At 42.8% G+C, this 23,337-nt stretch overlaps 1 protein-coding gene and 1 non-coding gene across 2 annotated transcripts in view; both read left to right on the forward strand.

Moving 5' to 3' along the window:
• LOC127004116 (trithorax group protein osa-like) overlaps positions 1–23,337 on the forward strand; it is a 278,016-nt gene that overhangs the window by 1,586 nt on the left and 253,093 nt on the right. The window lies entirely within an intron of this gene.
• Trnar-acg (transfer RNA arginine (anticodon ACG)) lies at positions 2,674–2,746 on the forward strand. Its single transcript has one exon. It is a non-coding gene; the product is annotated as a tRNA-Arg (tRNA).

Consider the following 23,337-nt stretch of genomic DNA (forward strand, 5'->3'; position numbering starts at 1 on the left):
TGCGTCAGTAAATGTGATAAATCTGATAACCTGCACCCCTTATGTGTACGTCTATTACGGGGTCTAATTCATCCTGGAATTTGGCCATTCTCTCATAAAAGTTACCATGCTGTCTTGCCGTCATCTTGCCTAGACAGTCTACAATATCAACACAACACTGATAGTAAACATTGGCCCTGGAATCTGCGCATGCGCTATCAGGATTGGATGCCTCACAACACGGGGATCACAGAAGACGCCACACCGGAAAACTCAGGGCTCACACACCCACATTTGATAAGGTTTTCGCAGGAGTTGTGGGTATTTCCATGGGTAGATTTATGACCCTGGTGGTAATATGACAAAGCTCCTGTACCATGAACGTGAAAAAAACACTCCTGGGAAACTTTCTGATAACCTTTGTGGCATTTGGAAATATTTGTTGTGAGAGGAGGGAGCGTCTCAGAATATCACCCAAAAGCCCTAGGGCCTAGAACGTATTTGGTGAGGCTGACAGCTTATCGTTTAGTGGGGATAGATTACTAAGTTAGCGTCGATAGGTGTGTGTGTGTGTGTGTGTGTGTGTGTGTGTGTGTGTGTGTGTGTTATTCTATAAATACTCTAATATTGGAGTTGTTCAAGGAATGAATGATATGCCTGGCTGTGACATGTGCCCTCAGTGGAAGGAAGATAATATGTGACTCACAATGCGCAAAAAGTGCAGCTGACCTCATGCACTTTGCTTTTCTTTTTAGGCGATGTGGTCAAACCTTCGTGAAATTGTCTTTTCTTTGAAACAAAACACTACATAATAGCTAATCATAATGTTTCAACTAATATACAAGATATACATATATGCATGTTGTGCGGCGCCGACATCCGCTCAAGGGGGTGGGGGTGTAGTACGTAGGAAGGTGAGAAGCGAGAAGTGAATCTTCAGCCAGAGGTTCTTAAACTTTTTACTACTACGCCCTCTAGGAATAGGTCCTTCCTTCAATACCCCCTTGCATATATAGATAAAAATCATCATAAAAATCGCTCCCAGGTGTATTGACAATGGTGAGCCTAACTAGCCAACTAGCCAAGCCAACATGGGACTAGCGGCACATGGCGATGACGTGGGCACGTTTTCTGGAGCGGAAAATAATATTTTTTGGTCTTGCCATTCTACAACCTCCGGCTCAGTTTACAATGGAAAATAGCGCGTAAAAATATAGCCATCGACTTTGGTGGTAGGTTCCTAATAATCTGGAAGCTGTTTGGCTACGCTGTACTGAAACTCGCGGACTTTCAGCTTCTTGGTGGGGTCCATTTCGTGTGTTACAAGCCACATGTTGAATGCGTTAGCAATGTAACATCAGGCAAATGAAAAAAAAAAGTTCTGGGACCACTTCGATGATTTCTGTAAGCACTCAGTGTTACTCAGCCGTGAGTCACATTTGCCTACCAGTCTCTTATTTTGTGTGTAGTCCACCGAGTCCACCAGTACTTCAGGGTTTGGGATGTGCTTCATTGTACCGTTGTTTTTTTCCCCCGTGTTCACAGTTTGTTTGCTGGAGACTGGAAAGGTGGGCTGATCACTTGTCATTATATTTGAGAGCGAGGACTTTTCATGACTTTTCTTTTTGGACGAACCGATTCTTCGTTTTGTGTCCTTTTTGTCGCTTATTACGTAAGTCTATCCAAAGTCTTTGAGTCTATCGTCGTGGCCGTGAGCTGCGTCGTCGTCTGGTGTCACAAAATCGGGTCAGTCTTGTCTTGTCCTGGGAACTTTGGCATAAACTTCCTGCTTGTCCACATGAGCCATTTTGTTGTCATATAGAAGCTGGCAGAACACCCAATCCACTTCCAGTATTAATGGGCTGTCCTCAGCCAGGTACGTGTCATGTGGCTTATAGAACAAAAAAAAATGACTGGCAGAAAGTCGCCAAAAATTACGCTAGACTGCTTTCAAAAGTCGCTGCCTCATGTCACGACGACCTATGATGCCCTGTTTTTTGTTTGTTTGTTTGTTTGTTTGTCTCCGCAGTAATGTTGGCGATGTTTGAACCACCGCCTTCATTATAGTTGAAATGTTTTGTTAGGCTTCCCTTGAGTCTGTATGGTGTCGTTTTCTATGAATAGACGAAGCAAGTTTTCTGTAAAGTTGCCTGTAATAACGGGGCAACTATAGCATAACTGGTGGCCATAGGCATATTGGTTACAACTATTCATCACGTTTCCTTATTCTCTAAAACCTCTTGTAAACTTGATATTGGGTAGCTATCTTGTTTTTTTGGTGGCTTAGGCCTAGATGTAAGAAGCTGGGATCATCAGTTCTGCCAACAAGATTCACAAGAGGCTGTTACCGAGTGGGGGCTGAGTGGGAAGCTGTCGCCAAGCCCACTTACCTGCAATGTTTCTTTCCTCCCCGCAGAGCCTATATATACCTCAACACACCGTAACAATACCAATGACAATAACAATGTGTAGGGCGTGTGTGCATCTCACTGTAGTCCTCTCGTGACGGGCTGAGGATGAGGTTGCATCGGTACTAAAACATTCACAAGCTTTTCACAAGTCAAATTGTCATGTTCTGCTCTATTTTCAAGCACTATATACTAATTTATCTCATTTATTACCCATACTAAATGTAACTATTGCATGACGTACTTGCATCGAAATAAATATTATCTATGAACTCTTTCTTTCCACGGCCTTGTGGCGCAACGGATAACGCGTCTGACTACGGATCAGAAGATTCCAGGTTCGAATCCTGGCAAGGTCGGTGCAATGTTTTTTATTTTTTATTTATATGAGAAAAGGATCCGTTTGTTGCGTGCACACAATAAACATGCATCATGGTTATCCTGTTGTCCAAGTTTTTTGTTATGGCTATTTTTTTCACTTTCTCACCCTCCTCTCTCTCTGGTCGCCATTTCAAGCAGCCCTCCCTCTCTTTCTCTTCCGTCTTCCTGCCTCTCCCCCTCCCTCTTTTCCTCTCCTTTTCTGTATGCCTCCCTCCCTTCCTCTTTTCCTCCCTCTCTTCCTCTTTTCCTCTACATACCTCCTCTCCTTTTCTGTATTCCTCCCTCCCTTCCTCTTTTCCTCCCTCTTTTCCTCTTTTCCTCTACATACCTCCTCTCCTTTTCTGTATGCCTCCCTCCTTTCCTCTTTTCCTCCCTCCCTTCCTCTTTTCCTCTACATACCTCCTCTCCTTTTCTGTATTCCTCCCTCCTTTCCTCTTTTCCTCCCTCTCTTCCTCTTTTCCTCTACATGCTTCCTCTCCTTTTCTGTATTCCTCCCTCTCTCTCCCTCTCCCTCTTTTCCTCTCGACCTTTCATTTTTTCTGCATTCCTTCTTCCCTCTTCCTCTACAAATCTCTCCTCTGTATTCCTTCCTCCCTTCCTCTTTTCCTCTACATGCCTTCTCTTTTCTGTATTTCTCCCTCTCTCTCCCTCTCCCTCGTTTTCTCTAGATCTCTCTTTTTTTTCTGTATTCCTTCTTCCCTCTTCCTCTACAAATATCTCCTTTTTTTCTGTATTCCTTCCTCCCTCTCCCTCTTTTTTTTTTTTCCTGTACATACCTCTCCTCTGTACTACTCCCCCCTTCCTCCTCCCTCCACCCCTAGTCACGTGACCCTGTTTGTGACAAGACCGAGGAAGTTGTAAACTGTTCCCAAATTTCCCCTTCAACAGCTCTCTTCCTCTCCCCCTGCCTCCCCTCTCCTCCCTTCCCTTCCCCCATCTCCTCTTCTTTCCTCCCTCCTTCCCTCCCTTCCCCCTCAACCCGGAGACAAAGGTTTTTTTGGGGGGGAGGGGAAACAATTTTGCCGGAGCCATATTTTGTTGTTGTGGTGAGGGGGTAATGGGAGGGAGGGGGGAGGTTAGAGGGAGGGAGCATTGCCTTCCCTCCCTTCCCCTTCCATCCCTACCTTCCCCTCCTCCTCCTCCCCCCTCCCATCCCCTCCCTCCGCTCCCATTCCTAGGCGCTTGTTCCTCACTTTTATGATTTTTCTTCCTTTCTTTTTCTTTCTTTGTTTTATCGATTATTCCAAGTATTTGTATTATGCGTTTATGTGTATTTTGAATGGTTTATAATAATGTGTTTCCGGTAATAATACTAATAATAACAAGTCCTTCTACACCAGCAAAATTAATACTGCACTCAATAATAATAATAATAATAATAATAATAATAATAAATTGAGGTAACAAACAGCCGGGAACATATTGGTTTAGGGTTCAGTAAGCCGAGAGAGAGAGAGAGAGAGAGAGAGAGAGAGAGAGAGTAAAAAAATAATGAACGACTCGGATTAAAGTGTTGCCAACTTCACCCTCTCCCTCCCACCCCTCCCTTCTTTTTCCTCCTCCCTTCCCTTCCTCTTTTCTCCCTTGACCTTAAAATACCCCCTCCCCCTCCTCCCTTCCCCTCTCTCTCTCACTCCTCCCTTCTTTTTCCCCTCCCTTCCCTTCCTCTTTCCTCCCTTGACCTTAAAACACCCCCTCCCCCTCCTCCCTTCCCTTCTCTTTATTTCCCTTCCCTTCCCCCCCCCCAAGCCTCCTCCACCCTTCCCTCTCTTTTACCCCCTCCCTTCCCTTCCCTTCCTCTCCTTCACCCCTCCCCCTCCCTTCGCTTCCTCCTTCTCCCCTTCTCTTACCTTCCTTTCTTCTTTTTCCCCTCTCTTTCCTCCTTGCCTTCCCTTCCTCCCCTACCCTTCCCTCCTTTCCTTCCCTTTCTTCTTCCCCTCTCTTACATCCTTCACTATCCTTCCTTCTCCCTTCGCTTCCCTTTTTTCCTTCCCTTTCCTTCTTTCCCCCTCTTCACCTCCTTCCCTTCCCCCCTGTCCCCCTTCCTTCCCTTACTTCCTTCCCTTCCTCCCTTTCCCCTTACCTCCTTCCCTCTCACCCTCCCCATCCCTTTCTTCCTTACCTCCCCTCCCTTCTCCCCCTCCCCCCCATCACGTCTACTGCCAGATATCAAATAAATGAAGATATACAACCGGAAAAAGCTATGTGTGGAAGTTTAGCTGAGTAAGCACTATGTATGAATAACAGCAGCCCCCCCCTTTCCCCCCTTTCCCCCCTCACCCTCTTATCCCTCCCTTTCAACCCCCTCTCCCCTCTTTGCCCTCACGCCCACACTTCTCCCTCCTCCAACGTTTTCTTTATTTTCCCTCTTATCTACGTAACTTTGAATAATAGCACCCTCCCCTCCCCCTCTCCTATTCCCCCTCTTCCTCCTCTTTCACTGCCCCTCCCCTCTCCACCCTTACCCACACTTCTCCCTCCTCCAACTTTTTCTTTATTTCCTTCTTATCGACGTAACTTTACTTCTCCCTTCACTAACTCTTCTAACTTCTCTTTCTCTTCATCTATATTTTTTTGTCTATCTGTCTTTCAGTTTATCTATTTATCTCCCTATCTATCATTTCGTGTTTTAGTTTTCTTCCCATTCTTTTTCTTTCCTCCATTCTCTCTTTCGTTTCTGCTTTTTATCTTTCTTCTACCTCCTCAATTTCTCCTCCCTCCTCCCTCTCCTTTTAAAAATAATAAATTCCCAGACATTTCTTCTCCATTTTTCTTCTTTTTTTCCTCCTCCTCCTCTTTTTTTTTTTTTTTTTTTTTTTTTGTCCCTTTATCTCCAGTATATTTTTACCAACTTTTACTCCTCTCTCTCTCTCTCTCTCTCTCTCTCTCTCTCTCTCTCTCTCTCTCTCTCTCTCTCTCTCTCTCTGTGTGTCCTTTATTCCAAGTCCCCACTGCCTTCCTTCCTTCCTTCCTTCCTTATTGCTTCACTCCATCTCACTTTTTCTCTCTTTCCTTCCTCTCCTCCCCCCTCCACCTCCCGCAGTCTTTCTTCCTCTCTTCCCTCCTTCCCTAAATCACTCCTCCCTCCTTCCTCCCCCTAGACCGACCTCCCTCCTCTCCACTCCCCTTTTTTTTCCTCTTTCTCTTCCATCCATCTCCACTCTCTCCTCTTTACATCTCTCCTCCTCCTCCTTTTCCCGTATCCATCCCATTTCGGAGAGAGAGAGAGAGAGAGAGTAGATGTGAAGGAGGATAAAGAAAGGAGGGAAGGAGACGGAGCAAGAGGACGGTGAGGCAAGGGAACACACACACACACACACACACACACGAAAAAGAGAAGAAAATAATAAGAGAAGAAAAAAAGATGAATTAATCTGAAGTCAAGTCTGATAGTTAAGTAATATTGAGACGTTGAAGGAGGAGGAACAGGAGAAGGAGGAGGAGGAGGAGGAGGAGAGGAAGAGTCACGTGTGTGTGTGTGTGTGTGTGTGTAACAATAGTCCATTATATATAAACCCTCCTCTTGATGGACAGACAGACATGTAGTCGTAGAAGTACACACACACACACACACACACACACACACACACACACGAGGGAAATGGAAGATACTTTATGTTAATCACAGACCTAAAAAATCGTCGTTATTTGTCGAACGAAAAGAGGAAGAGGAAAGGGGAAGAAGAGAGAGAGAGAGAGAGAGAGAGAGAGAGAGAGAGAGAGAGAGAGAGAGAGAGAGAGAGAGAGGAGGGTGCGGGCGATGGCTGGCTCGTGCGCTGCTCAGTTCGGGGGCTCGAGAGAGGCTAGGAGATACTGGCAACACTGCGCGCGGAGTAACCACTCTTTTCTCTTTCTCTTCCTCCTCCCTCTATTTCTCTCTTTCTTTCTTTCTCTCTCTCTTTTTCTCTTTTATTCCTGTTTATTTTCACTACCTAGCGCACTTTCCTTTCTTTTATCTTCTCTCTGGTCTTCCTTCCTCTCTTTCTCCCTTTCTTTCCTCTCCGTCTCTTTTCTTTTTTTCTTGTGTTTATTTTCCCACATCTAGCGTATTTTTCTGTCTATTTTTCTTCTCTCTGGTCTTTCCTCCTTCCTCTATTTCTCTCTTTCTCCATTTTTTCTCCCTCTCCCTCTTTTTTTTCTAGCGTACTTTCCTATCTTTTTTTTTTCTTTTCTGTTTATATTTGTTTCACCTCCCTCATTTTTTTTCTTTCCTTGTTTTCTTTTTATCCTCTTTTTTATCATTCCCCCTGTGTATTTTCCTATCTTTTATTTTACCTTTTTTTCCCCCCCCCACCCCTCTCTCTCTCTCTCTCTCTCTCTCTCTCTCTGGTCTTTCTTTTGATGTTTGTTTTTTTCTCGTCTGTTTTTTGTTGCTATATATTTTCCCATCTCGTTCTTTTTTTGTTTTTTCCCCCGCTGTTTTACTTTTTTTTTTGTATAATTCGTGCTCTCTTGTTTTATTTCCTCTTTATCTTCAGTGTTTCCTTTTATTACCTAGATCCTCTATTCTCCTTTATTTTTCTTTTATTTTCGTCATTTTGTCTTTCTCTTCCTCCTATCTTCCTCGTATCCGGTCCGTCCAGTTCCTAAAAAATATTTCTAAGAACAACTTGAGCAACGACAAAAACAACAACACACACACACACACACACACACACACACACACACACACACACACACACACACTCACCAAAAAAAAAAAAAGTGTTAATAATTATAGTCTTCCTCAGCGGGAATTTAGAACGATATTACTCTATTTATTTATTTATATACGACGAGGAAGAGGGAGGGAGGGAGGGAGAGAGAAAGGAGGGGAAGGGCCAGGAGGGAGGGAGAGAGAAAGGGGGAAAGGGGGAGAGGTAGAGGGGAGTTATGGGGGGAATATATTTGTAAGAGGGAAGAAAGGAAGGGGGGGAAGGGAAGGAGAAAATATTACTGATAATTGACGCGTTGGCACAATTCTCTCTCTCTCTCTCTCTCTCTCTCTCTCTCTCTCTCTCTCTCTCTCTCTCTCTCTCTCTCTCTCTCTGTTGAAGTCCATTGTTGTTATATTTTTTCTTTTCTCTTTTCTTCCTGTCTTCTATTCTTTTGTATTTTCTCTTTGCTTCTTTTTTTTTTTGGCATGACGTGTGTGTGTGTGTGTGTGTGTGTGTTTACAAGAGGAGGACTGTGTGTGCGTGCGTGTGTGTGTGTGTGTGTCTGTGTTTACAAGAGGAGGGGTGTGTGCGTATGTATGTATTACCAAGAATATGTGTGTGTGTGTGTGTGTGTGTACCCAGAACGGGTGTCACTTGATAATGGTGTTGTTTAAGAGAGAGAGAGAGAGAGAGAGAGAGAGAGAGGGGGGGAGGGGGGGGACTTGATGAGGGAGATTGTGACATATGGAATCAAGTGAAGCAATATTATGCCCCTCCCTCCCTCCCTCCCTCCCCCTTTCTTTCCTCCTCTTTCCTCCCTCTTCTTTCTTTCCTCACCCTCATACTCCTTTCTCCCCTCCTCCCTCCCTCTACCCCTCTGTTCCTCCCTCCATTTTCTCACCCTCTTGCCTCTCTCCCTCAACCCTTCCCTCCTCTCCCTTCCTCCCTCCCTCACTCCCTCCCCAGCTGTCATAACCCTCCTCTCCCTTCCTCTCTCTCTCCCTCTTTCTCCATCCCTCATTCACTCCATTACCTCCTCCCTATTCCTCCATTCCCTCTCTTCCCTCCTTCCTCCTCTCTCCCCCTCTCCCCTTCCTCCCCCTCACCATGCAACTTTTTTCCCCTCTTTTCCTCCCTTCATTTCCTCTGTCAAACTACTACTACTACTATTACTACTACTACTACAGCTACTGCTACTACTACTGGTCCTCCCCCTTCCCCACTTCTCCCTTCCCCCCTCCCCTCTCCCTCCACTTGCTCCCCCCCTCCCCCGCCACCTCTCCCCTTTGCCCCTCACCCCCCCAGGAGCAAATATAGCGAGTGACTTCGTGGGCGTTTTATTCAACGTTCTAAACATGTGTTAGTAGTTGGCCCAAGTCTTACAACACTCCGGGGGGGGGGGGGGTAAGGGAAAGATAACTTGCTCTCTAGAACGAACTGACGAACACACACACACACACACACTACATCACGAACAGACAGTTAACTCGCAAACAATAGTGTGTGTATTTGTGTGTGTGTGTGTGTGTGTGTGTGTGTGTTTTTCTGTGTGTGTGTTTTTCTGTGTGTGTGTGTGTGTGTGTGTGTGTGTGTGTTTTATTCGATTTGTGTGTATATATACCTATCTGCGTCTGTTTGTGCGAGTTGGTAGAACTACAAAGGGAAAGCAACACACACACACACACACACACACACACACACGCAGCAGCTGTTCCCGTACACACAGCATTCCATCTTTACTTTTTGTGTACACCTCAGGGCTGCACACACACACACACACACACACACACACACACACACACACATTTTACACCTACCAACCTATATCTTCATCCATATTTGTTTGTTTATTCGTGTGTTTGTGTGTATGTAAGAATTTGAAATTGATAATAAAACACACACACACACACACATTTACACCAGCCAACCTGCACATATATACATCCTTGTGTGTGTGTGTGTGTGTGTGTGTGTGTGTGTGTGTGTGTGTAGAGGCACTTCACACCTGCCCCGGACGCTGGGTGGTTTCATTAACTAGTTTGTTTGGCTTAGGTGAAAATAGACACCAGGTAAGCTGCAGAGAGAGAGAGAGAGAGAGAGAGAGAGAGAGAGAGAAGGCATGACTAAGCTCTAATTATTCCTCCTTTTCTGCTCTCTTCGTATTTAAGAATTTCTCGGTCTTCTCATGTTTATTAATTTTGCTCGTCCCCTTTTCTTCCTCTTCTTCTTCTTCTTCTTCTATGTCTTCTTTTCGTTTTCTTCTCTTTTTCTTCCTCACTTGGTAATCTTCACTTCTGTCTTTCCTTTTTATAACTTTTTTTCTTCTTGGCCTCACTTTCTCCTTTCTTCCTCTCTGATTCCTTTCTTTCTTTTCTTTTCTTCACTTTCTCTTTTCTCCCTCTTTTTCCTCTCTGATAATCTCAACTTTTGTCTTCCTTCTTTCTTATAAACTTCAATTTCTTTTTCTTTTTTCTTCTTTGCCTCACTTTCTCCTTTCTTCCTCTCTGATTCCTTTCTTTCTTTTCTTTTCTTCACTTTCTCTTTTCTTCCTCTTTTTCCTCTCTGATAATCTCAACTTTTGTCTTCCTTCTTTCTTATAAACTTCAATTTCTTTTTTCTTTTTTCTTCTTTGCCTCACTTTCTCCTTTCTTCCTCATCTTTCTTAATAATCTTTACCTCTCTTATCTTTTCTTTTTATTAATTTTCGCATCTGCTTCCTTCTCTATCTTCTTATAATCTTCAACATCATTTTTCTTCTCCTCTTTCCTCCTTGACTTTCTTCTCCCTCTTAATCTTCTTCTTGATATTTGCTTCTTTCTCTCTCTTCTTTTAGTTTTTAATTTGCGGATTTACTTCCTTTCTTCACTATCTATTATTTTTTTTCTTTTTTATATACTTTCTCCTCCCTTCCCTTCTTCCCTTCTTTATCACTATTTTTTACCCCCCTCTTCTTCTATGCTTCCTTACATTTTTTTATCTTGTCTAATATTCTTCAACTTTTCTTTTTAAATGCTTTCTCCTTCTTCCTTCTTCCCATCTTTATTTTATCCTCCCTTCCTTCTTCCCTTCTTTAAGACTAATTTTTTCTCCCCTCTTCTTCCCTTCCTTCTTATCATTTTTATCGCCTTGTCTAATATTCTTTAACTTCTTTCTCTTAAATACTCTTTTCTCCCTTCCTTCTTCCCATCTTTATTTTCTCCTCCCTTCTTCCCTTCTTTGTCACTAATTTCTACTCCCCTCTCCTTCCTTCTTATAATTTTTATCGCCTTGTCTAAAATTTTTCAACTTTTCCTTCTAAATACTCTCTTCTCCCTTCCTTCTTCCCATCTTTATTTTATTCTCCCTTCTGCCCTTCTTTATCATTAATTTCTTCTACCCTCTTCTTTCCTTCCTTCTTATCATTTTTATCGCCTTGTCTAATATTCTTTAACTTCTTTCTTTTAAATACTATCTCCTCCTTTTCCTCTTCCCTTCTTTACTCCCCTCTTCTTTCCTTTCTTCTTCCTCTTTATCGGCTTGTCGTTCTATCATCTTCCCTTCTTCTTTTATCACTCTTTACCTCAACACATTCTCTAACCTTCATCTTTTTTTTTCTTCCTCGCGTTCTTTCTACTTTTTCCTCCTTCCTCCTTCGTTCCTAGTCAACATTCCTCTCTCGTTTATCATGATTTTTTTCCCCCCTCTCTTTCGTTCATTCTTTCTTCTTGTCTGATATATTTCGAATTTTTCTACACGTAGCTATTTTTCTTTTTCTTTTTTTCCTCTTCCTCCTTCTTTATCCTCCGTTCTCTTTTTCCTCCTCCTCCTCTTCCTCCTCCTCATCATCATCATCATTATACATAAACATTTCATCATCGTTCATTCTTTCTTTACCTTCATTTCTCTTTCATTCTCGTTTTCCTTTTCACATTTCCTTCTTATTTTCTAAAGCCACATCCTCCTCCTCCTCCTCCCCTTCTTCTTTCTCTTTCACTTCCTCCTCCTCCTCCTCCTCCCCTTCTTCTTTCTCTTTCACTTCCTCCTCCTCCTCCTCCTCCACAAAAGATAACCACAATAATTATTTTAAGTCGTATCATCATGTGTGTGTGTGTGTGTGTGTGTACAGAGAGAGAGAGAGAGAGAGAGAGAGAGAGAGAGAGAGAGAGAGTGGGAGGTTGAATAGAGGGTAAAAAGGAAGTAAAGAAGGGAGAGAGGGGGAAGAGGAGAGAGAAGGAGGGAGGGAGGAAGGAGAGGGGGCACCGTTCCAACATAATCATGCTAATTCCTTTCCTCCTCCTCCTCCTCCTCCTCCCCTCTTCCTCCTCTTCCTCCTCCTCCTCCTCTTCCTCCTCCTCTTATCAATTATTCTTCCCTCTAGGCCACCAGTCCAACGCTTTTTTTTTTTTTTTCTACCGCCGTGATATTTTCTTGCTGGGAAATGAAATACGATTACTCTCTCTCTCTCTCTCTCTCTCTCTCTCTCTCTCTCTCTCTCTCTCTCTGAAACGCATGAGTTGTCTCACTTAACATCCTTCCTCCTCTCTTTTTCTCTTTTATTTTCTTTCTTCCTTCGTTCCTTCCTTGTATTCTCAGTTCTCTCTCTCTCTCTCTCTCTCTCTCTCTCTCTCTCTCTCTCTCTCTCTCTCTCTCTCTCTCTTCCTCCTTCCTCCTGCATTTATGATTCCTTATTTTTCCTCTTCCATTTCTCACACCTCCACCTCCTCCTCCTCCTCCACCTCTTCTTCCTCTTCCTCTTCCTTTTCCTCCATTATTATTTACGCTTCTGCACAACCCTCCCGAGATCCTCGTAATCCCTCCTCTTCCTCCTCTTCCTCTTCCCTCTAACACCACCCTCTTGGCCCTTTCCTTTGTTCCTCCTCCTCCTCCTCCTCCTCTCCTCCTCCTCTACCTCTTCTTCCTTTCTTATCCTCCTTCTCTTTGTCTCTCTACTCGTCTTCTTTCCTTGCTTCTTCCCTTTGTCTTTACTCCTCCTCCTCCTCCTCCTCCTCGCCCCTACCTCCTCCTCCTTCTCCTCCTCTGCCAGTCATCGAGGCTCTTTGAATTAAGTTATCACGTATATCACCTTATTTTGTTTGTTCCTTAACCTCCTCTTCTTCTTTCTCCTCTTCCTCCTCCTCCTCCTCTTCCTCCACCTCCACCCCCCATCAACTCTCACAATGGCTTTAATCACATTTGGGCCTTTTTTTTTACCATCCTCTCTCTCTCTCTCTCTCTCTCTCTCTCTCTCTCTCTCTCTCTCTCTCTCTCTCACCAAATACTCGTTAATGAGCCATGGATTTCCTTGAATGATTTCGGAACGTTCATGGAAAAGCTTTTGTTTTCTTCCTTTTTCTCTTTTTCCTTCTTTTGTAAGTAAGAAGAGGAGGAGGAGGAGGAGGAGGAGGAACCTTTAATGCATTTGTTAGATCTCCTTCTCCTCCTCCTCTTTCTTCCTCCTCCTTTCTTCCTCCTTCCTCCTCCTCTATTCCTCGTCCTCCTCCTCCTCTTCCTCTTCTTCCTTCCTCCTACCTCTTCTCCATTCCTCCTCCTCGCATGGCCGCCGAATCAGCGTGCGGCGATGGCTGGCGCTGGCTCTAATCTCTCTCTCTCTCTCTCTCTCTCTCTCTCTCTCTCTCTCTCTCTCTCTCTCTCTCTGAACGAGGAGTACATGTTGTATATATTTTTTGTTTGAGTTTCTATTTTATTTTTTCTTTCTCGTGTTTAAATTCCCGTGTGTGTGTGTGTGTGTTTGTGTGTGTGTTTGTGTGTGTGTGTGTGTGTGTGTGTGTGTTTTCTCGGTCTCCTACAGCGTTTATTTTTTGTCTTTGCCCCTTTTTTTAGTTTCTCTCTCTCTCTCTCTCTCTCTCTCTCTCTCTCTCTCTCTCTCTCTCTCTCTCTCTCTCTCTCTCTCCCCCTAGGAAATGTATAGTGATGAGGGCAGAGGGTGCGGAAAGGAACTAACTGGCAACTCTCTCTCTCTCTCTCTCTCTCTCTCTCTCTCTCTCTCTCTCATTGGATTGTTGAACAAGAGATGGAGGGAAGGGAAGAGTGCTTTCAATTTTTTTTCTTTCTCTCTTCAATTCACACATTCACCCCTATCGGTCTTCTCCTCCTTCTCCTCCTCCTCCTCCTTCTCTTCCTCCTCCTCTTCTTCCTTTCTTCTTTCTTTCTCCTTCACTTCACCAAGACACGAGTTTTTTTTTCTGAATCTCCCTCTCTCTCTCTCTCTCTCTCTCTCTCTCTCTCTCTCTCTCCGGATGGGCAAACAGCTGTCCGTAGGTTGTGTTTGCATTTTCAATATTTTCGCTATTTTTTTTAGGTTCCCCGGGGCTGTTGGATCTCTCTCTCTCTCTCTCTCTCTCTCTCTCTCTGACTCATGTTTTGCCCTTCAATAATATTTTTGGTGTGCATTATTATTATTATTATTATTATTTTTACTATTTCAGTCATTCTACTTGTCCGTGTATATATTTTATTATTATTATTTTTTGACGTTTTCTTGTTATTCTTATCAACTTTCTTTTCTATTTTCGGCTTCCTCTCTCTCTCTCTCTCTCTCTCTCTCTCTCTCTCTCTCTCTCTCTCTCTCTCTCTCTCTCTCTCTCGCTTCATTAGTATTGATTGAGTTGCTATTTTCCGCGTTATTTTTTTATTTTTTTATTCTCTTTCTCTTTATTTCTTAACGTTATTTTTTTTCTTGACAGCGTTAGAGAAACAATGGGCGTCTCTCTCTCTCTCTCTCTCTCTCTCTCTCTCTCTCTCTCTCTCTCTCTCTCTCTCTCTCTCAAACGTGACGTGAGGAATGGCTTGATAGTCAGGCTCCTCCTCTTCCTCCACCTCCTCTTCTCATCCTTTTTTCTCTCCAACTCCTCTTCCTCCTCCTCCTCCTTCCTCCTCTTTTCTTTTTTGCTTCTTTTCCTCCTCTTTCTTCTCTGTCATATCCTGTTTTACCTCATTCATCATCATATATATGTTCTTCCTCTTCCATTCCTTATCTTTCTTTTTTTCCTTTTTTTTTCTTCTTTTCATTTATCACTGTCTTCCTCTTTCATCTCTTGCATTCCTCCTCCACTTCTTCAGACTTATTTTCTTTTCTCTTGACATCTTTCCTCCTATTCCTCTTCTTCTTTCTCTTCTTTATCTTCTTTCTCTTTCTCATCTTCATCTTTTCCTCTTCGTTATGTCTTTCACTTCCATCACCAAAATATATTCTTCTTTCTCTTCCTCATCTCTTTCTTTCTCTTCCTTATCTTCTTTCTCTTCCTCATCTTCTTCATCTTTTTCTTCTTCTTTGTTATGTCTTTCTTTCACTTCCATCACCAAAATATATTCTTTCTCTTCTTCCCTCTCTTGCATTGAGCCTCCTCCTCCTCCTTCACCTCTTCACACTTTTTCTTTCCTCCTTCTCCACCACCACCACCTCCTCTTCCTCCTCCTTCTCCTCTTCACTTCCTTTTCCTTTTTTCTTTGTTCTTCTTTGCTATATTCCTCTTCTCGTCCCTCACCGCATTCCTCTATTCCTTCTCTTCCCCATTTCTCGGATTCCCCATCTTTACACTTTTATCCCTTCCTCTTTCTCTTCACTTCTTCTTGTTGTTCTTCTTTCCTACATTCTTCTTCATTTCTCTCATCGCATTCTTCTATTCTGTTCCTTCTCTTTCCCATTTTTTGCATTTCTCATCTCCACAGTTTTTCTTTCTATCCTCTTCCTCCTCCTCCTCCTTCTCCTCCTAATTTTCACTTCCTTTCTTCTTGTTCTTCTTTGCCACATCCTTTTTGTTGTTATTCTCCTTTTTTCTTCCACCTCCACCTCCTCTTCCTTCAACTCCTCCTCCTCCTCCTCCTCCTCCTCTTCCTCTTAACCTCCTTTTGCTTTATTCTCGTTCTTCTTCTTTGCCACATTCTTTTTTATTTCTCTTACCACATTCTTTTATTCCTTCTCTTTCCCATCTCTTGCATTCCTCATCTACACACTTTCTTTCTATCCTCCTCCTCCTCCTCCTCCTCCTTCTCTTCACTTCCTTTCTTCTTGTTCTTCTTTGCTATAGTCTTCTTCACTTCCCTAACCGCATTTTCCTGTTCTATTCCTTCTCTTTCCCATCTCTTGCATTCCTCATCTTTACACTTTTTCTTATTATCCTCCTCCTCCTCCTCCTCCTCCTCCTCCTCATAGCCGTCCATCAGAACAAATCATGCCTCAACTATTTTTGTTTGGGGGAAGGCGGAGGCGAAGAAGGAGGAGGAGGAGGAGGAGGAGGAGGGCCAAAAATAATTTAATATTCATGAGGAAGAGTTCTCGCGCTTCAAGATAATTACCACATGACACGGATACCTGGAAGGGGGGAAGGGAGGAGGGAGGGCAGGGGTAGGAATGGGGGAGGGGGGCGAGGAGGAGAGGGGGAGGAGTAGCTGGTATGGGTGTTAATAAGGAGAGAAAGGAAGGGAAAATGGGGAAGAGGAGGGAGAATATAGAGGAAAAGGGGGAGAAGGGGAAGGGAATGATGAGCTTTGAGAAAAAATAGTATGGCTGTTGAGTAGAAAAAGAGGGAAAGGCGAATAGGGGAGAGAGAAGGAGAGAATAGGAAGGATAGTGAGAGGAAGAGGGGGAGGCAGGGGTAAGGGAATGGGGGGAAGGGGGAGAGGGAAGAGGGGAAGGATGGGGGAGGAGGAGGTGGAGGGGTGGAGAGAAAGAAGAGGAGAAGGAGGGGATAGAGCGATAGGGAGGGGAAAGGGAAGTGAGGGGAAGAAGGGGGAAGAGGGAATAAAGGAGAGGGGGGTAGGGGAAGGGAGAGTTGATACGATCGAAATGTTTGTAAGTTAGTTTGTTGGTCATAGTTTTATTATTATTATTATTATTATTATTATTATTATTATTATTATTATTATTATTTTCTTTGTATTGATCAATCACTTCATCAGACTATCTTATCTTACATTAAAATCTATGGTTATGTAACTCTCTCTCTCTCTCTCTCTCTCTCTCTCTCTCTCTCTCTCTCTCTCTCTCTCTCTCTCTGTACACACACACACACACACACACAGTCTATTACACAAGTAGGTGTTGAGAGAGAGAGAGAGAGAAGGAAACGGCAGGTGAAGATGGAGGAGGGAAGGGGCAGGTAAGAGGAGGGAGAGAGGGAGGGAAGGAGGACAAGGTAAAAAGGGAGAAAGAGGAGGAGAGGAGGAGGAGGTATAAATAAAGGGAGGGGAAGATTAGGTAAAGATGGGGAAAAAGGAGGACAAGGTGAAGGGAGTGAGGAAGAAGGAGGAGGAGGAAGGAAAACAAACAGAGAAAGGAAGAAAAAGCAGAAAAAAAATGTTTAGAAAGAATAAAATGTAAAAGAGAACACCGAACAAGGAGATAAAAAGGGGAGACAAAATAAAATCGGATAAAGGATGAAAAGAGGAAGAGAAGAAAAGGAAGCAGAAAAAGAAATGTTGGAGAGTTAAAAGAGAAATGAATACTGAGAAAAGGAGGAAGTATGACCGAAGAAGGAAATAGAAGAGAGAAAATATCAGAAAAAGGATAAAAAGAGGAAAAGAAGAAAAGGAGACAAAAAGAAATATTAGAGAGTTGAGAAATGAATTCTAAGAAAAGGAGGAATGGAAGAATGACCGAAGAAGGAAGTAGAAGAGAGAAAATATCAGAAAGAGGATGAAAAGAGGAAAAGAAGAAAAAGAGACAAAAAGAAATATTAGAGAGTTGAGAAATTAATACTAAGAAAAGAAGGAACGGAAGAATAACCAAAGAAGAAAATAGAAGAGAGAAAATAACAGAAAGAGGATGAAAAGAGGAAGAGAAAAAAGGGAAGCAGAAAAGGAAATGTTAGAGAGTTTAAAGATAAATGAAGACTAAGAAAAGGAGGAATGGAAAGAATGACTGGAGAAGGAGATAGAAAATAGAGAAAAAACATATAGAAAAAGAAGTGAATAGATGAAGAAATGGAGGCAGAGGAAGGAATGTTAGAGAGTAAAAAAGAGAAATTAATAAATGAGTAATAAGAAAAGGAAGAATAAAAGGAAACAAATAAAGACCTGAAATATAAAAAAAGGAAGAGGAAGAACGAAACGAAGGAAAAAAGAAAGCAAGAGGAAAAGTAGAAATGAAGGGAGGGAGGACAGGAAGAAATAAAAGGGAGGAGGAGGAGGAGGAGGAGGTAGAGGGAGGAGGGCGGGACCGAGTAATTTGTGGCGAAGGGAAAGAATGATGGAAATTGTTTACTGAGAGAGAGAGAGAGAGAGAGAGAGAGAGAGAGAGAGGGGCGTAACCAACTCTCATACACATTCTCTCTCTCTCTCTCTCTCTCTCTCTCTCTCTCTCTCTCTCTCTCTCTCAGATCACACACTGTTGTTACTTGATGTCCCCTTATCAGTCTCTCTCTCTCTCTCTCTCTCTCTCTCTCTCTCTCTCTCTGTCCGCGTTCGATTCTTCCCAAATACTTTATCTTCTTTGTCCTTCTCCTCCTCCTCCTCCTCCTTCTCCCATTGAACTCTTAACACACTTCAATTTCTCGTTGGCAACTGCTACGAGAGAGAGAGAGAGAGAGAGAGAGAGAGAGAGAGCTGCTTCATCACGCATTCATCTTAAAGCACATCAGCTTGGATATTCTTTCTCTGATATTCCTTCATCCATGCTCTCTTTGTCCCGCTCTCCTCCTCCTCCTCCTCCTCCTCCAAACGCTTTCCTCACATTTTCGTTCGTTTTCACCCTTTTCTCCTTCATTTCCCATTTCTCTTCATCTCTCTCTCCATTTGTCTTCATTTCTTCGTGGTTTTCCTCTTCCTTCTTTCTCCTCCATCTCTCCCTCTTTTCTTTCACTCCCCCTTACAGAACCCCGTCAGCCACAGCCTTCTCCTCCTCCTCCTCCTCCTCCTTTCTTCCCTCCTCCTCCTCCTCCTCCTCCTCCAGTTCTCATTTAACGCCTGTAAATTAATGGTGTGGTTGGCAGATCCTTCTTGGCTGTGATCGTCTCTCTCTCTCTCTCTCTCTCTCTCTCTCTCTCTCTCTCTCTCTCTCTCTCTCTCTCTCTCGAATGTGATTAATTCAAGGGTACGGGAGACTATGTATGCTATTTTCTCTCTCTCTCTCTCTCTCTCTCTCTCTCTCTCTCTCTCTCTCTCTCTCTCTCTCGTTTATGATTATAAAGTTTCAAGGGACGATACGAATTGTATTTTATTCTCTCTCTCTCTCTCTCTCTCTCTCTCTCTCTCTCTCTCTCTCTCTCTCTCTCTCTCTCTCTCTCTCTCAGGCACGAATATTTGTTCCAAGCTAACACACTGAGTGGATGAAAGAGGGGTAAGAGGAGGAGGAGGAGGAGGAGGAGGAGGAGGAGGAGGAGTGAATAGTTGTAGTTCGATAGTGGTGATAGTGGGAGGAGGAGGAGGAGGTAAAGGAGAAGGGAAGAGGAGGAGGAGGAGGAGGAGAAAGGTTGATTAATGGGTGTTATTTGTGGCTTCAGTGTCTTGTTGCTGTTGTTGTTGTTGTTGTTGTTGTTGTTGTTGTTAGTATCATTATTATTATTATTGTTTTTGTTGTTGTAACTCTACAAATTTAACTTTTAAGAGGCCAGTCAGTCAAGGTTACAACACACACACACACACACACACAAACACATACACACACACAATTTTAGTGGTTCAGGGACGGAGGAGGAAGACCAACAAACACTGAAGGAAGGAAGGAAAGAAGAGGGAAAGAAACGAAGGAGAGAGGAAAGGGAAAATTGAGAAGAAAATGTGAAGAATAATGCGTGAAGGAAGAGCAAGGATAGTTTATGAGGGAGTAAAGAAAGGGGGAAGTAAAGAAGGGGTGAGGAAGGAAATAATGGAATGAAGCGTGGATTCAAAATGAGAGAGAAGGGAAGGAGGGGGAAGGAAGGAAGGAAGGAAAGGAGGAAGGGAATAAGGAAATGAAGCGTTGATGAAAAATAAGAGAGAAAGGAAGGAAGGAAGAAGAAGAGGAAAGAGTACGCGAATAAAATAGAAAGGAAGAGAGCGGTAAAGAAAGATGAAGGAAGGAATAAGGGAAGGAGGGGGAAGGAAGGAAGAAGGGGAAAGAGTACGCAAATAGAAAGGAAGAGAGCAGTTAAGAAAGATGAAGGAAGGAATAAGGGAAGGAGGGGGAAGGAAGGAAGAAGGGAAAGAGTACGCAAATAGAAAGGAAGAGAGCAGTAAAGAAAGATAAATGAAGGAAGAAGGGAAGAAGATGAAAGGAAGAAGGGAAAGAGTACGCAAATAGTATAGAAAGGAAGAGCGCAGTTAAGAAAGATGAATGAAGGAATAAGGGAAGGAGGGGGAAGGAAGGAAGAAGGGAAAGAGTACGCAAATAGAAAGGAAGAGAGCAGTAAAGAAAGATAAATGAAGGAAGAAGGGAAGAAGATGAAAGGAAGAAGGGAAAGAGTACGCAAATAGTATAGAAAGGAAGAGAGCAGTAAAGAAAGACGAAGGAAGGAATAAGGAAAGGAGAGGATGGGAGGAAGAAGGGAAGAAGAGAGAATAAATAACATGAAGGGAAGTATAGATTGGGTCGAATAGAACATTAAAGAGGAAAGAAATAAAGGAGAGAGAAGTCGTAAGAAGGAAGAATGAAGGAGGAAGGAAGGAAGAGAAGGAGGAGGAGGAGGGTGGAAGGATGAAAGATGACTACAGGAAAATGAACCCAAAAAAAAAAAATGTGTGTGTGTGTGTGTGTGTGTGTGTGTGTGTGTGTGTGTTCAGAGCAAAAGGCCAAGAAGAGAAGGAGGAGGAGGAGAAGGAAGAGGAGGAAAAGATTAAAAGAGGAAGGAGGAAAGGAAGAGAAATGACATACGCAGAAATGAAAGGCTGTTGTGAGTTATGCGTTGTTATATCTTCGAAGAATGTGGAGGAGGAGGAGAAGGAGGAGAAGGAGGAGGAGGAAGAAGAAGAAATGATAAGGGAAGGAGGAATAGGAGGAGGAGGAGACGAAAGAAATAATAAGGATAAGAGGAGGAGGAGGAGGAGAAGGAGGAGAAGGAGGAGGAGGAAGAAGAAGAAATGATAAGGGAAGGAGGAATAGGAGGAGGAGGAGACGGAAGAAATAATAAGGATAAGAGGAGGAGGAGGAGGAGGGGGAGATAAGAAATATGCGACAAAGAAAAAAAAATAAACATGCTTGGTGACATTTGTGGGCGGACAGAAGACAAGGAAAAAAAGAAGAAAAAAAAGAAGAAAGGAGGAGGAAGAGAAGAAGGAAAATAAAAGTGGAGGAATAAGGAGAGACAAGAAGAGATAAAACTAGCGATATATTTTGAAGGTGTTCAGAGAGAGAGAGAGAGAGAGAGAGAGAGAACAAAGGAACGTGGAGAAAAGAAAGAGGAAGGAGAGCAAGAAAAATAAGAGAAGAAGGAACAAAAGAACAACAGTGAAGAGGAAAAGGGGAAAAAAGAAGAAGAAGAAGAAGAAGAAGAAGGAGAAGAAGAAGAAGGAGAACAAAAGACAAAAGAACAGTAAAATTGAAAGGAGGAGGAGGAGGAGGAAGAGCAAGAATAACAGAAAAGAAGGAGAACAAGAAAAAGAACAGAAAGAAAAGAGGAATAGAGAAAAAGAAGGAAAAGGAAAAGATTAAAGGACAAAAGGAAAGCAGTGAAGAAGAAAAGGAGGAGGGAGAGAGAGAAAAAAAAAGCACAGAAAGGACAAAGAAACAACAGGAAGAGAGAAAAAAGGAAATGTTAAAAGAAAAAAAAAAGAAAAAGAGGAAGAAGGAAAGAAAAAAATATAGAAAGAAATGAAGGAGTGTTAAAAAAAGAGCAAAATAAAGATGGGAAGAAATGGAAGTGTAAAGAAGGAAAAAAATAAAGACAAATAAGAGGATAAAGAAAATCATAAAGATGGAAAGAATTGGGAGAGTAAAGGAGAAAGAAAATAAAAATGGAAGAGAGTAAAAGAGGAAAATAATAAAGAAGTAAATAAATGGGAGAATAAAGAGGAAAAATAATGAAGATGGAGAGAAATGGGAGAGTAAAGGAGAAAGAAAATAAAAATGGAAGAGTAAAAGAGTAAAATAATAAAGAAGTAAATAAGTGGGAGAATAAAGAGGAAAAATAATGGAGAGAAATGGGAGAGTAAAGGAGGAAGATAATAAAGATGGGAAGAAATTGGAGTAAATAAAGGAAATAATAAAAATGAAAAAAATGGAGTGAAGGAAAAAAAAGATGGAGAGAAATTTTATCAGAAGATTGGATATTCGCCACACTTTTTTTTTTTTTGTTAGATTGAAGTAGAAAAAAAAAACATTCCTCCTCCTCCTCCTCCTTCTTCTTCTTCTTCTTCTATCAGTCTCCATTGTTGTTGCTGTTGTTGTTGTTGTCCTTTTATAATTCAGCCTTGAAGTTATGAGTGATGTTTTTAGTCTCTCTCTCTCTCTCTCTCTCTCTCTCTCTCTCTCTCTCTCTCTCTCTCTCCCCTTATTTTTTTCTCCCTTTACAAGAGCATAAATATAATTGGACCAGTCTGCTCTCTCTCTCTCTCTCTCTCTCTCTCTCTCTCTCTCTCACACACACACACACACACACACACACACACACACAGGGTTTTTTTCTTTTTACTCTTCAATAACACCACCACCACCACCTCCACCTCCACCTCCACTACTACTAGACCCCCCCCCCTATTACCACCTCCACTACCACCACCACCACCACCACTACCCCTCCCCCCTTTTCACCACCACCGTCACCACTAGAACACCCCCTCTCTCACCACTATCATCACCACCACCACCACCACTCCACCACCTCCACCACCACCCAGACAATAACACACAGCCTGCATAATGGGGTTAACGGCAACCAATAAGCGTTTAGGACAATTAAATGCTAATAGGCTGCACCTCTCTCTCTCTCTCTCTCTCTCTCTCTCTCTCTCTCTCTCTCTCTGTGTGTGTGTGTGTGTGTGTGTGTGTGTTTTTTGCTCTTTCTTCCTCCTCCGCCTCACTTTTTTTTTCTTTTCTTTTATCGTGGGATTGTACAGGATGGTGAGTTCTCTCTCTCTCTCTCTCTCTCTCTCTCTCTCTCTCTCTGCTTGTTTGTTTTTCTTTGCTCTCTAATAGTTAAATAATTTCGTGTGCGTGTGTGTGTGTGTGTGTGTGTGTTTGACCTACATGGTAACACACACACACACACACACACACACACACACAGCACGACCTAAATTGTCGGCACATATTTCCTCTTTTTCTCTATTTAATGCTCTCTCTCTCTCTCTCTCTCTCTCTCTCTCTGTAAACTCAATTTTTTTTTCATACGTGTGTTGCTGTGTGTACAAATGTCATTTTTTCCGTGTGTGTGAGTGTGCAAGATTCTATTGTGTATTTTTCTTTGCCATATGTGTTGGTAATGGCGTAGGAGGAGGAGGAGGAGGAGGAGGAAGAAGAAGAAGAGGAGAAGGAGGAATGGCAAAGGAAGAAGAGGAGGAAAGGAAAAATGAAGGTCTGGGTGGAACGAAGGAGGTGGAGGAGAAGGAAGAATAGCAAGGGAGAAGAAGGAAGGAAAGATAGGGAATGGAAGTTTGGGTGGAGTGTAGGAGGAAGAGAAGGAAGAAGAGGAAGGAAGGAAGAATAGGGAATAAAGATTTGGGTGGAGTGGAGGAAGAGGAGGAGGAGGAGGAATAGGAGAAGAAAATAAAAGGGGGGTGGAGTTTATGGCGTTGGTGATGGAGGAGGAGGAGGAGAAAGAAGAAAAAAAAAAGTGGAGGAGGAGGAGGAGGAAGAAATTATGGAGAACGATAATGCTGTTGAAGTGGAGTAGGAGGAGGAGGAGGAGGAGGAAGACGACGAAAAAGAAGAATAAGGAGAAGAAATGGTAAAAAAAAATGTTAGTGTAGGAGGAGGAGGAGGAAGAAGACACAAATAAAAGAATAAGGAGGAGGAAGAGGAGGAGGAGGAAGAAGACGACGAAAAAAAAAAAAGAATAAGGAGGAGGAGAAATGATAAAGAA

Source organism: Eriocheir sinensis, chromosome 27 (genome assembly GCF_024679095.1).
Source record: "Eriocheir sinensis breed Jianghai 21 chromosome 27, ASM2467909v1, whole genome shotgun sequence".
Lineage (NCBI taxonomy): Eukaryota > Metazoa > Arthropoda > Malacostraca > Decapoda > Varunidae > Eriocheir > Eriocheir sinensis.